The 14,428-nt window shown below is 44.8% G+C and overlaps 1 pseudogene; it reads left to right on the forward strand.

Moving 5' to 3' along the window:
- The first annotated feature begins 11,141 nt into the window (after positions 1–11,141).
- On the forward strand, positions 11,142–12,529 carry LOC149324874 (uncharacterized; annotated as a pseudogene).
- Positions 12,530–14,428: the final 1,899 nt, after the last annotated feature.

Consider the following 14,428-nt stretch of genomic DNA (forward strand, 5'->3'; position numbering starts at 1 on the left):
TTAACGTGCACGGCTCGCTCTCCGGTGGCCCTGGTGCGATTCCCCGACTACACCGATTGCCTACTCTGTTTTATTTATTAATGCTTCTGGTATTTTTCGCTCACGGCCAACGCCGCCGACGCTGACGACGAGACCGGCTTTCTTGCGACACGGGGCCCTTAACGACATCACTTTAAAACGACGCAGCGCTGCCAACGTGTGATGGTCGCAGCACCCGTATACCATACATTGCGCAGCAAAATTTTCGCAGCTGCAGCTGCGCATTTCCAAATGCGCAGCATATGAGCGAGATATACTCGTATTAAGTTTCTGCCCTGAGGTCATTCAAAGCGACTTGTGTTTTCTATAAATAGCAAAACTTTTCCTGCAGGCAAAGTATTCCCTGGTACGCGTGGCACATCTTTTGGGTTTCTTCAAAACATCAGAAAAGGTAATATTTCAAATATTTTTTGTAAAACCATGGCCAAGAGATTTTAGTCTACGTGCCATGCTTCTAATGGTTGGAGTCCGTTGTTTGTTGGTTTGTTTGAAAAACTGTTCTGCACAAGAAATTTATGAACGTCGAGTGGAATGAACATGCAGTATAAATGCTCAGACTTTTTTCAGAGCTTTCGCTACATTTACCAAAAATTCTTGCGCATTGCACAAATTGGCTTACACTGCCAGTCATGCAGTTGGTTCCATTCTTGGAAATAAGTTGTTGGTGCTGGAAGGGGAAATGATTCCGTAGATTACCGTGCTTCTCGAGTAAGCCTAAATGTATGTTTGATGATTATGTATCCTGCACTGCAAGTATTTACCGAACAATTCCTTTAAACTTGCCGTTTCGTGGCTCTCATTCTATTCAGACCCCTTGCACAGAGTACAAAGAACGGTCAGAATGAAAACAGTCGTATTTATGGGTTTAAATTTTTTTTTCTGCATTTTATCGTGCTCAACTTAAGCAGCTACATAGGATCTTTGGCTCGAGCACAGTAGGTAAAGCACAGCCAGCCCACCGCTGTTGGAAATTTCTGCAGTTTGGTGCGGAGGACCATGAGCGGTAAAAGTTTGTTCAATTTTGGTACTTCTTAAAATGGCACCATAGATTCTCATAAAGCGGAATCTCCAGCATGTTCACCTTGGCATCGTTGCAAGTCATTTTGACCTCGAAAGTATGTCAGACATTACTGTCCTGAAGAAAGTATTTTACTAAGGCCGACGAAAAATTATTGCTCAGATCTCATTTCATTTTCATTTCATTAAAGGGCCCTTACGTAAGGGTTGGCTATAATTTTTGAGATGTCATTCTCGGTAGTCGTGTTTTGTGGAGATCATAAATTGTTCTTTGCTCTTTCCGCCGTATTAGTCGGGACCCTTACTGTAAAAATGTCATCAGATAACGCTACAGAAGGGGAAGAAGGATGCACCGTGTTTTCTTTGTACCAAAACGCCACCACAAAGCAATCAATGGTCGGCAGAACAGGAGACGTGGAGGACGACGCCAACTGCATTCATAGCCACGTCAAGTCTCTCTTCCTCACTGCTATTTTTAAACACCATTTCTATTGAATTGTGACTAGCTAACCCCAAGAAAGCGCTACGCCTGCAAGAATGCACAATCTCCTCAACGGCGCTGAGATTTCTGAAGACAAACTTCAAAGGCAACCATGAACATATCTATGAGATCCGGAGGTGGTTCTTTAAAAACTGTCACACTGGAAGAGAAGACAAAGAGACATGAAGAGAAAATTAAGAAATGACCATTGTGTCCACGTTTGAATTTGCAAGATACTAGATATGCCCTGCAGGACTATGACGGGTATTTTCTCATTCTTCACTCGCAGAATTCTCGAACTAATCCAGGAATACGAATCCACAAAGCGCTTCGGTCTAGATAATTCCGGTTGCTGTCCAGGACAGTCATTAACCGTCTCATTCAGCTGCTGTACCGAATAGAGGCTACCTAGCCTCATTTGTTCCCCCAGGAGAATGTCAAACCTTTATTCATAGACAAAGCAGACACCGCCCTCATCATCAGTCATCATTGACGAGCAGGTTCGCGCTCTCGCGCAGTCGCTTGATCGCTCAGTAAAAATAATCTTTTTGTCCGGACACTCCGTCTTAACCTGCGACTTCTACGCGAAAGCAGGGTAAGCCGTAAGTCCGCTACAGCCGGCATAGGCAAATTTCGCTTTCTTAGTCGAAAAGTTCGAAGTTCATTCTTATAATGACGGGTGCAGGCTTTAAGAGCAGTCTTTTTGTTGTGAAACAATATTCCATACTTTTTCAGGGCCTAAAAAGTGGGCGCCTGGATAAAGGATGAAGTATAAGCTGCTTGCAATGAAGGCTAACTCCGTCCAACGGGAATGTCTTTATTTAAAATCAATGTAGTTTTTGATGCGATAATTTAAAAGAACGAAGGATTTGGACGATATACAAGAACAAAAGACAAGTTCGGTTAGTTTCCCGCCAATGCTGGTACCAAAAATATGCAAGCAGTTTTGGCACAAAGGCGAACATTATTATTAGGGAATTTGATTGTTGTCACCGACTTTCCAACCTCCTGGCAAAACACATGATGACAATTACAGTGAAAAAAATAAAAAAAATAGCTTAGACTGTTGTGACTTATTTCGGTATTACTAAATTCAAGCCTCACCACCTGATGAGACAGTTAATTTCAGTAACTCTAGTACGTTCTTAAATTTGACATTAAATGTGATGTCTCCCATACTTACGTGATATATACAGGAAAATTCCGATAAACCACGGTCAGTTACTTTGTTAAACACTCCGCGAAAAAAGCTGTTGGGAAAGTCGGGGACTTCTTGCTCGCTTTCGGGTTATCGACATTGTCGTTTAAAGGGGCTGCGAAACACTGCCTGGGGGAATACCGGCTATACTTCAGGTGGATTCTTTATGTCACACAGATGCTGACTTAAAAAGAATTACAGGAATCGATGAACAGGAACGGGACTTATTCAGTGAAGAAATTTCAAAATACAAGCAAACAAAACGCTGCCCTCAACTCGATTTTGGCGGGGCTTCCCACTCTTATTTCGCTCTCCCAATGACGGCACCTGGCGCAACCAATCAAAACAGCCAGCCAGAGCACGTCGCGGAAGTTTGTACTCCATGGTTGCCTGCTCTCTGTGAGACTGGCAGCGTTGTTTCCATGCCGGAGCGCCCCTGGTGGTGTATTTTTATTTTACTTACTTTGCAGGGCTTTTATCTAAGACAAACAAATTGTTTTTGTTGATCTAATATAAAACGCAGACAGGTGACAAAATGCGTCTCTATTTATTCACGCATTTTGCAGTATATTTACTGTTTGTCCGGTCATCAAGCCCGCGCCAGGTGATGTCATATCCGCTGCTAAAAACCCGCCACTGTGTGGCGACACCATCAGAGCCATGAAGTTGTTTTTGGGAGGACATTAAAATATTAAAAAACGGAATGTACGCGGTATTAGCGACGCTAATAGCACCATTATAACTCACTATATGCAATCAACAGGCAAAACAGTTAACTAAGATTGTGTTTCTGGGCCCCTTTAATGTTAAACGTCGGTAGCATGTGATGTGCACTTGAACAGAATGGAAAGTTGGGCGCCTGTCCTGTTCACTTTTTGTGTGTCTTCGGAACGTTTGCGCCCACTTATTCATGACGATCTACAGTTGCCAGAAATTCAAAGGTTTCTTGCCGAACACTGGCAGTAAAACTACTATAAAGAAATCGTTTTGGTTTTGTCCACTTTTTACAGCAGCAAGTTTTTTCGCAAATAATACTTATTCCAGCGGCAGATGCTGTTAAAGCTCTTTGTGTTCCTAAAACTATTTTTTTTGTTACTGAGGCATAGGCTTCTTCTTAAACAATGGCGGCGGTGATTTTTCAATAGCTGTTACAGTACAGTGGTGAGCAGCCTTGTCTAGAGCGCTCGGGCGGTGCACTTCCTTGCAAACAAATCCAGATTTTGCGGCAGCCTCTAGGGTCCAGCTGCAACGCTTCCACGGAAGTAGCGCCAGATAGCCTCGTAAACAAAGCAGGCACGAAAACTTTGCCCTGTAATGAGGGGCTGCTCTCTAATTTCGGTTTTTGTTACCAAGTGCGCACTGCTCAAGCGCTCTAGACAAGGCTGCTCACCACTGTACATATTTATTTATCATTGACCGGGTATATTTGTTTCCAGAAATGGCAACAGTTAGTTTTTGCTCAAAGTTTGGAAAAAAAACGGGAGGTCACGTGCGAAACTTAGGTAATTGTTAATTTCCTGCCGCCTAGTCTTGTTAGTAATACACAGAAGTTTACTTCAGCCATGGGGAGCATGGCGGGCGGGTGGTTCGTACCAGTTGAAAATAAAATATCATTGCGGCACAAAAAAACTCTCTGAAATCAAGAGTGTCTTAAACTGGCCATTAAATGCCAGCGCCCTTTCAGCACCTTTGCCTTCTAGACCTTTTATACTTACGTGAGTATGGGGTACGGCAAAAAGGGAATTTCCCTCTTTTACATGTAGAGTGATACACGAAGGAAAAGAAATATGTTTTCCGACGCCAGTTCCAGCAAGTGAAATTATCAGTTGCAATGCTAGGGCAGCCGTCAAAAATATTCGTTCATTTCACGTCACAAGAACGCAGTTATTTTCTTGGGCTCTTGAGGTAAGTAAGGGCACGGGGTTGCAAGGATGTTCTTTGGTGTCAATTTCCTTTCTAGTACCTGCTTACAACAGCGGCTTTGCGATCATGTGTGCACTTCATGATGCGAAGTGATGAGCACTGAAGTTGGTTGGAGTTAGTGGTCAAACTCTCTCAGAATATGTGGCACATTAGTCGTTGAAAATAAAGGTACTACTATGGTTATTCCCGAGGTTTATGGTTTTGGGTGCACTTCATGATGCGAAGTGATGAGCACTGAAGTTGGTTGGAGTTAGTGGTCAAACTCTCTAAGAATATGTGGCACATTAGTCGTTGAAAATAAAGGTACTACTATGGTTATTCCCGAGGTTTATGGTTTTGGGTGTGGCCATGAGAAATTTATGATGAAGGTTCTTTCGACACCGGGCCTGTCTAAAATGATAGGCTCACAATATCATTTTCATTAGATTGCAAGCGTGTTGCCTTCACATTAGCCACTCCACGGGATAGAGTGTGCAACAGTTCAAAGTCGGTCATTTTTGCCATTTATTTCTCATGCTGTCTCTCATGGATACATGTTAATCACAGAGAGACAGCTGTGAACAGCACTTCAGCATTACTGAAGGCAACTTCTTCGGCAATCCTCAATCCTGGCGAAATTGTTGCAGTTCGGACAGCATCCTCCCCATTCAAATGGCAAGCACTCCTTGGTCGTAGTGTTGAAGTAGAACTTCGGCTCAATTTTATCGCATGGTCCAACTTTTAATGGCTCCTTGCAACCTGCACAGAAAGTAAACAGTTAGTATGGACGCTAATATAGTAAGCTGACTATCCTTTGAGACCACAAAAATCTGGAAAAGAACAATGTTGAAAAGGAAGTTGTTTACGAACGCAATTTTTCTTATACCGTGATTCCACTATAACAATGAATTCGCCGATTTCCCTCAGCATGCAAAGCATTTTTTTGCCATTCACGTTTTTCCTGTCGTCGAAAACTTTCGCCATTGGTTTCCTACGGCAGTCTTAACTTCTCAACGGGAACGATGGGCGATCTTTAAAACAAAAATTTTGCTACCTTCAATATTTCAATAACAGCACCTTACATTATACCCCATACTAGGCTCAGGGATAAACCTAATGTCCAAGAATCTTGGAGTTAGCCACCTACAAAACGCGCGCTTAATGCTGACCGCTGATAGGGTGTCGGGCAGATATGAACTACAGATCAACTTTGAAAAGCAATTAACACCCACTCCGTGTTTACGGTTACCATGGATTGTACACTCAAAGAAAGACCTGCACTGTCAGAGCAGAAAATATTGCGAGCTAGTAGAGTTGGCCGTTATCGCGAGCATTTGGTGAGTTATTGCAGCGGAAGTTTTTTAGCCTTTGGGCTTGGCTTCAGGGCTTCGCTCGGCAGTGACGCTACAGGCGGAGCCAGCGGAAGGAGCGGGCATCCAGTGTTTTTGTTTTTTTCTACCTTGCTTACCTATTGAAATGCGAACAATAAACTTCGACGTACTGTAGGCGTATACGAGAACATTTTTTCTCGTTGTTCTCATGAAATTCGGCTCGATATTTAACAGCGCGAGTTATACACTATGCACCACCTGGGGACGTACACTAACAACGCACAGCACACGGGCCTCTTTTGCGTTCCGCCTCCATCGAAATGAGGCTGCTGCGGTCGGGTTCTAATGCAAAAACTCGTTTTCAGCCTCCAACAGCTAAGGCTGCGATGAAATATCTCAGCAAAACTAAAATAAAACTAGCGACAAATTTAGTTATATCAGATGTTTTCTAGTAACAATTGTATCTAAAATTTATGGCCTAAAACATGGTGACACAGACCTTTCTTTGGCATTTTTTCTTTAATGGATTTTGCAGTCTAGTTAAAACTTTACAGTGATATACTACCGGTTATAAAAGCCGTCGTTAAATTTTATATTACTAATATATTTACGTTCACTTTTAAACAACAGCAAACACGATTCACTTTAGCCGAAATAATGAACTGAGACAACCCAGGAACTATACAGAAGATATACCGGTGCGCGATTGCGAACCAGAATACATATAAGTTACGTATAAAAAAGTTTCAGGCGTGAAAGTAAAGTATTTGATCTTTCCGAGATTTTTATTCCGGTCTACTTTTGCATTCGTGTGAAGGATATAAAAAGCTGCCACATGACCACGAAATTTTTTCCAAGGTAATTAGTAAGGGTAATTGTGTTTGACGGTTCAATGAAGAACCAGACTTGCTATGGAAGTAATCGAAGGAGGTCAAGCGCAAAACTCTGGTTCATTTCGCATGAAAGACCCAGAGACATTCCGCTTTCCTGTAGCTGCTGAAGTCCCTACACAAAAGGCAATCGGGAGAAACAATTAGATTCAAGCTGCTTAGATTACGGTTTGTATTAGTTTTTAACATGGAAGAAAAAAATTCTGCAATGTCTAATGATTCTGTAACATGAAGAGCAGTTCCCAAAAGTCCTTATTTGTCTTTATGCTTGTTGTAACTTAAAAGCCCTGTAAAAACTTTAAGCCTGTGTGTCAGCCGAAGAAGTTTTCTTTTGTTGCGTGTGGCACCGTCGCTTTCATTGTTTTACTGCCGCTAGATCTGCTTTCAACGTTTTTTATAACGGCTTGTGCAACACCACAATCGCTCCCAGTCATTTTCAGGCACGGCGAAATTTTCTCCTCCCTTTTTCTGAGCACAAATAACAGAGAAATGACAATTCTCTGCTTTTCCCGCCTCAGCAGAATCCACGGCTGACTCGGTGATATTCTGAATTCTCAGCAGCACTGAGCAGCAACATTACGTTTTTATGTTTACCAAATTCTTTTAAAATTACTTAATATTAAAGAAATATTTCAAAATGGGAACACATACCATCTGGATAGGTGCATTTTGGTGGGGGCTCCTCTGAAAAAAAAAATAATTAAGGAGGCTAACTATCGATACTATTTTTGTAATCAAGGCTCGGCCGGCGCTCTACCGTCTTTCTATAAACACAAATCATGTGAAATTCAGGAAGTGTATTAAACGTGATCGATGCAATGCAAAATTCTCATATAGTTTTAGAGTAGATTGTTTTTGCGGAGTTTAACGTCCCAAAGTGACTCAGACTATGAGAGACGCCCTAGTGAGGGCTGCGGTTTATTTGGACCATCTTCGGTTCCATGACGACCTCTGACATAGCGTAGCACATGAGCGTCTTGTATTTCGTCTACATGGAAAGAGACAGTCGCTGCCGGGATCAGACCCGCGTCTTTCTGGTCAGCTGCTGAGCACACCATATCCACATAGACACCAAGGTGGCTAGTTTGAAAATGCGCTGAGAATATAGCCTGGGCAGAATGCACATTGGCTTTCAATAAGTCAGCATCAGTCACGTACTTAGGACAACTATGATTTTTAGATACTGTGGGCCCTGCGTACGATATGTGTTCCAGGAAATTCCTGAGCTGCTGATAGCTCGCGCCAAATAACTCTAACTACATTACAGTTACTGATGCATTGCTTCGGGGTGCTTAGCAACAATCTATAGTTCGCGCCAAAGCAAGAATTAAGGTATCCGTGTTATTACGTAATACAGTTCAAACCCTTATTTTCACATAAACGGTTCAAGATGATAAACATTGTAGAATATTTATTAAGCTGGCGTTACAGCTAAGTATAACATGCTATCACGGCCGAATGATGACTCGTACTGTATCACAGCAAAATTTCAAAAGCACAATTTGATGCCTCATTGATGGTACGTCTTCCATTTTTGCGTTATTTCTCCTATAGGTACAGAAACAATGTCCAACCCACGGCTACAAATGTTAGAGCAAAATTAAAGCAACACTTTTTTATTATCCCTGTCACATCCATTACATTTTGTGCTTCTCGTAAATGTTACTGTCTACTTTTATATATTTTCCACCGTTCCTCTCTGCATATTAGTTCGGTGACCCAGAACCGAGATGCAAAACGGAGCTTTCTTTCCAGCGACGTTTTATTTTCTTCTTGAAATTCAAGTAATCAAGTTTGACCACCTTTCGTTGAAACTTTAACATGGGTTATAATTTCAAAGAAATTTAGAGTGGAACCTACGTTTAATTTCGAAAGCTCTAAAAGTACAAGTTTCTGCAATAAACCCTTACCGCAGTCTTGGCCGCATGCGATGGCGGAGAAGAAAGCAGCGACAATAACTAGAGCAAATGCTGGGTTCATGGTGCCTCGCGAAATAATTCAACACCGCATTGGAAGGCTTGCTCTTTTATTCGCTAAATGCGGGTCCTCTGAAACGAGACGCATTAGATGCTGGGAATAAATTCAAAAATACTTCTTCCGGTTTGGTATATCACCGCTCTGTTTTCGCTCTTGCCATTAATTATTGTTTGCTTTATTTCTTGACCTTTTTAGTACAGTGCATAGAGACACGTGTGGCCAGTATTTTTTCCAGAGCAGCTAAACTAGGAAAAAAGAAGATAGGTTATATGTGGCTCTTGAACTCTGCAATAAAAAGAGAACAGTGTTTTGATAGCAAAGCGGCTGGTCTTGAACTGGTACCAAAAGAGCAATATTTTATGCCTCAACGAGCACTTTTTCTGTTTGACGTTTCAGCCTCCACGATGCCCACACGGGAGGACATGAACTGAAAGCAGAACGAAAATACACTGCTTCCGACGAAAACATTCAACCCAGAACCACGTAAAAGTTTAGCGACCTTCATGCACTAAACATGGCCGCGTGGTTCGCTACTGCAGCCGGCCTCGCTTGCTCATCTCAAGAAAAAATTTCGGGGGCCCTTTGACTCTGTAAAGTGCGTAGAGGCGAAAGCGTTTTCCGCACCACTTTGACTATGGGACACTGGTGACGTCACCATTGTATGACTCCACACATGACTGATGATGAAGTATTGAACATTACTAATTAATAACTAATCACTGATTAATGACTAACTACTAATTGACTGCTAATTAATAACATTTAAACTTCCCCTTTAGGAGTGGAACGCGACAGCGTGTTGTAGCGCTGCCAGGGAGTCCACGGAACGCCACCACCCGTTCGGCGCGATGCCTTGCCCTTTGAACGCAACGCATATTGAGGGAAGGAAATGGCGCAGTAATTCTCTGTCATCTCGGTGGACACCTTAACCGCACCGTACAGGAATGGAGGAAGTGGGAGTGAAAGAAGAAAGAGGGGCCGTAATGAAGAAACTGAAAATTGTTTTTGAGGAAAGGAGTAACTGTCTCACATATCTCGGTGGACACCCGTCAAAACGCGGACACATCTGCCGACACGGTTGCCGACACGACTGCTAACGACAGTATGAGGCATTAAAGGCTTTCGCCTTAAAATGTGCTGCGTTGAATGACGCTTTCTTGCCAGTGGGTGGCGCGGACACGTCGGCTACGCGTTTTCCATATGAGGGGCAGGAGTCAGAATTATCACCACACAGCATTTGAGAGATTGGCGTTTTATATCTAATAAACCTGATGCAGCTATCCACATGCTTAGTTAGAGGTATCAGTGGTTACATGGCGCCAAGCGTTTACGGTGAAAAGCTTTAACACCCGAATTCACTTCACAAGCTTTCCGGTCCATTCAATTAAGTTGTTATGTGACGTCTGCAGGCCTCCCCGGCAGAAGAGTACTTTTTTTCAGCCTAGCATTGTCATTTCTGTAGTACGTCAGAATGCTGCTAAGGGGTACTAACTAGCATGTTAGTTAAGTAATACTTTTAACTAATAGTGTTAAGCTCCTTAATTATTGAGTGGCACGTAGCCCACCGAAAAAATATCCATATTAGTTTACAGAATTTGGTAAACGCGATTACCCTCGGCGCTGGCATCCAAAACATTTTGCTCTTTCTACGAGTTACATGCACTGGAAAGGTTACTTTTCCTGCAAGCTTCTCGAAAATGCATGTATTTTGTTGCGATCTAGCAGTAATTTGTTGGGCCACAGTTCTGATGCTGCACGCGTTTTCGCAATTCTAAAAAATGTTAGGGGTACTACTTACAGGGGGCTACACGCCTTTAAAAAATTTGGAGCCTAATAGTAGTAGTTAAAAACTGAACAATTGAAGATTGGTTAACCAGCCTGCTAGTCAGCACGTTTTAGCTGTATTCTAATGTGCTACACTTCTAACAATGTATGCCTAAAGAGGCCCTCTTCTAGCTCAAAAAGCCTTTCTTTAAAAATTGTTAAAATCTTGGTTAAAACACTCTCTACATTTATGGTTATAGGGCACCTGTTTTTACTTTCTCACAAACACTCCATCGCTTAACACTTCTCTCCATAGACTTAGACAAACTTTATTATATCAGATAATCAGGACTGTCCAGCGTAATAGACGCGCGGCACACTCGTCGCTGAGCCTCTCTGCGGCAACGCTCTTCTCATTAGGCGCCACTATAGATGGTTGGCAAATTTCTCCTCTGAATCGTAGTGGGGCATATGAATCGTATCTCGTATCTGAATGAATCTCTCTGAATCTCTCTGAATGAATCTCTCTGAATCGTATCTGAATGAATCGTAGTGGGGCATATGCGAATGTCAAGACGCTCAAGCTGGGCGGTCGTGACCTTGAGGTTTCGGCGTACGTGGCGGCGCCGGAGAACTCTGTGCGCGGAGTAATTTACAATGCGTACAACGGATGCCCACTGGCAGAAATACGCGCAGGATTCTTGAAGAGGAATGAAGACATGGAAATTTTGGATGCCAGACCTTTGGGCAAGTCAAAGGCGATTCAGATCACGTTCGGGGGGAAGCGCGTTCCCCGGCAAGTCATCTATTGGAACTGTCTGTACGCTGTGATCCCATATAGAGAGTTAGTCGAGACCTGCTATAACTGCAGACGAGTGGGACATCGGGCGGACGTTTGCTATCGTCCGAAGACTAATTTGTGTCGCCGCTGCGGGAAAGAACATCCTGCACCACCGGAGGGAGAGTCGCTGACCTGCACGCCGGACTGCATCGTGTGTCATGGGGCGCACAGCACGGGAAGTCGGAACTGCAAGTTTCGCCTAGCCCGTCAGCAGCCGACGGGTCTGCAGCAGAGCAACGAGGACAAGAGCCAAACTGGCAAGGAGGAGCGACGCTCGAGGTCCAGGAAGCGGTCATCTAGCGGTGCGAGAGGCGATAGCAAGAGCAGGGACCGGTCAGCTTCCTTCCCGCCACTGCCCGGACCCGAGCCTGGCAAAGGAGGAGGGCAAGGTTCTGGTCATGGACGAAGCCCAAGTGCCACGAGGAAAAAGGTGAGCTGGCCCAACGCGGGCTCCCAAAATGAGACTGCTCGAGAGAAGGAGCTACAAAGGCAGGTGCTGCAGCAGGCCGAAACTATCAAAAAGATGGAAGCTAGGATAGCAGAGATGGAACGCGCGCTTAAAACCGGCAGAGTAGAAAGGGTACAGACGCCGTTGGCCCAGGCCCCACAGCAAGCGGCGCAGGCGAACGTTTCTCGCGTGGACGATAACACAGCTATGGAAGTGGAGAAAATGGAGAATCGGGGGACGGTCAAAAGGCCACCTCCGGCAGATGAGGGAGCTCAGGCAAAGAGAGTAGCAGAAACTTCGGCGGCGGACACGCCGCAGCCAGTATTTAAAGTCACTTGTCTTAAGAGGGACATGCTTACCCTTGCGGAGAGAGTAGGAAAACTGGAAGAAAGACAGGATAGGTTGGAAGGCCGGGTCGACAGGATAGAAGCTAGACTAGGCAACATTGAGCAGCGTCTTGACGCCTTCACCAATGACATGCGGGGTTTCCAGACCCAGGTAATGGACATGTTTAAACAGCTAAATGCTATGCTAGAGGTTAGATTGCCTCCCGTAGTCGGCCAAGCGCCGATGTTAGTGAACCTAGGGCCTCACCATGGCCCCTCGCCAGCAAATTGAGGTTTGGCAGTGGAACTGCAGGGGCTTCCGTCGCAAGCGGGGGAACCTGCACTTGCACATACAAAATCTGGATAGTAAGCCGGATATTATAGCTTTGCAGGAGGCTAGCGGCTCGGTGAAATTACCGGGATTTAAGACATTTACACCACCAGAGATTGATCGAGGGGGCGTATCGAGCGTCTTCACGGCCGTGTTAGTCCATCGCAACACCACAGTGATTCAGCATACCATAGATAGCAGCAGGGAGGACTACGTCCTGCTGGAGATTTTGCCCAAAGAAAGGACGATAAGAGTCTATTTGTTCTTAATGTGTACTCTTCTCCAAAAGATAAGGGGGTGGGCTTGCCAGACCTTCTGATAAAGACGCAACGGCTAGCGGCTAGGTCTCAACTCATCGTGGTGGGAGATTTCAATGCGCCTCATCCGGAGTGGGGCTACATCCGAGCCAGCCCGAAGGGAAATAAGCTTTGGCAGGTTGCCCAGGACCTGCGATGGACGATCTTGAACAACCCGCTAGATCATACCAGGATAGGCAACAGCGTGAGCATAGACACCTCTCCAGACCTCACATTTGTGAATGGTATCAGGGATGCAAAGTGGGTAAACACGGGACAGCCACTTGGAAGTGATCACTATATCCTTTCCACGATATTTAGTGCTGCTAAGCACAAAGACACGGTGAAAGGAACTCGAGTGACGGACTGGGACCGATTTCGACAATACAGGAATGACACAGTGAACGGGGAAATCGAGGACTTAGGAGCCTGGATTGTCACACTCAAGCAGGCCGTGAAGAGTACCACAGAAGAGGTTCCGACGGAGGAGGAGGGCTTTACGGCTGACTCTAGATTGTTACACATGTGGGAAGCACATGCGAGTCTCCTTCGGAGGTGGAGGAAACAAAGGCATAATGGTGTCCTCCGTAGGAAGATGGCCAAGCTAGAACGAGAAATCGAAACGTACACATTGGAGTTGCAGTGCAAACAGTGGGGGCAGATTTGTGACCGGATGAATGGGCAATTCGGATGCAAAAACACATGGCGGTTGTTGAGGCACCTTTTAGACCCGGCGGCAACCAAATCTGCGCAGAAGGGGCAAATGGCTAGGTTAGTGCATCGGTATCAAGGCACGATTGGGGAATTTATACATGAACTCCGAAGTCGTTACATAAACAGAGAGGCGGGCGGTTGCTTGCCGGATTATTCGGGGGAGGAAAACCTTGAATTGGATGCAGACTTTACGGTGGCGGAGGTAGAGTTTGCAATGGGCCAGCTTCGTACCACGTCAGCAGCGGGTCCGGACGGGGTTACTAATAAAATGCTGAGGAACCTGGATTTCAAGTCAGTGGGGGCACTCACGAATTTAATGAATAAATTTTGGGCGGCCGGGGAGATTCCGCCAGAGTGGAAGCATGCTAGGATTACATTTATTCCTAAATCAGGGAAGAAGCTCTACATTGAGAATCTGCGTCCCATCTCGCTAACGTCGTGCTTGGCCAAATTGATGGAGCATGTAGTCCTGAACAGGCTTCAGGGTTATGTAGAGGACAGTGAGTTGATACCTGAAACAATGATTGGCTTCAGGGCTAATTTATCGACGCAGGATGTCATGTTACAGCTCAAAACAGACGTGGTTGATCCTGGGTACGGCACGGGCACCAAGGCTATCTTGGGGCTCGACCTCACTAAGGCCTTTGACAATGTTACCCATGAGGCAATATTCAGGAACCTATCGGACATAGGACCGGGGGGTAGAACCTTCCGGTACATCAGATCGTTTCTGGAGGGTAGGACTGCGGAGATTGTAGTCGGAGAAATGAAATCGGATCCCTTCCCATTGGGGGGCAGGGGGACACCGCAAGGGTCGGTATTATCGCCCTTCCTATTTAATCTCGCCCTGATCAAGATACCACCCAAGCTGCA

The sequence above is a fragment of the Amblyomma mixtum genome, unplaced genomic scaffold, assembly GCF_055824585.1.
Source record: "Amblyomma mixtum isolate Tamu unplaced genomic scaffold, ASM5582458v1 scaffold_13, whole genome shotgun sequence".
In the NCBI taxonomy this organism is placed as follows: domain Eukaryota; kingdom Metazoa; phylum Arthropoda; class Arachnida; order Ixodida; family Ixodidae; genus Amblyomma; species Amblyomma mixtum.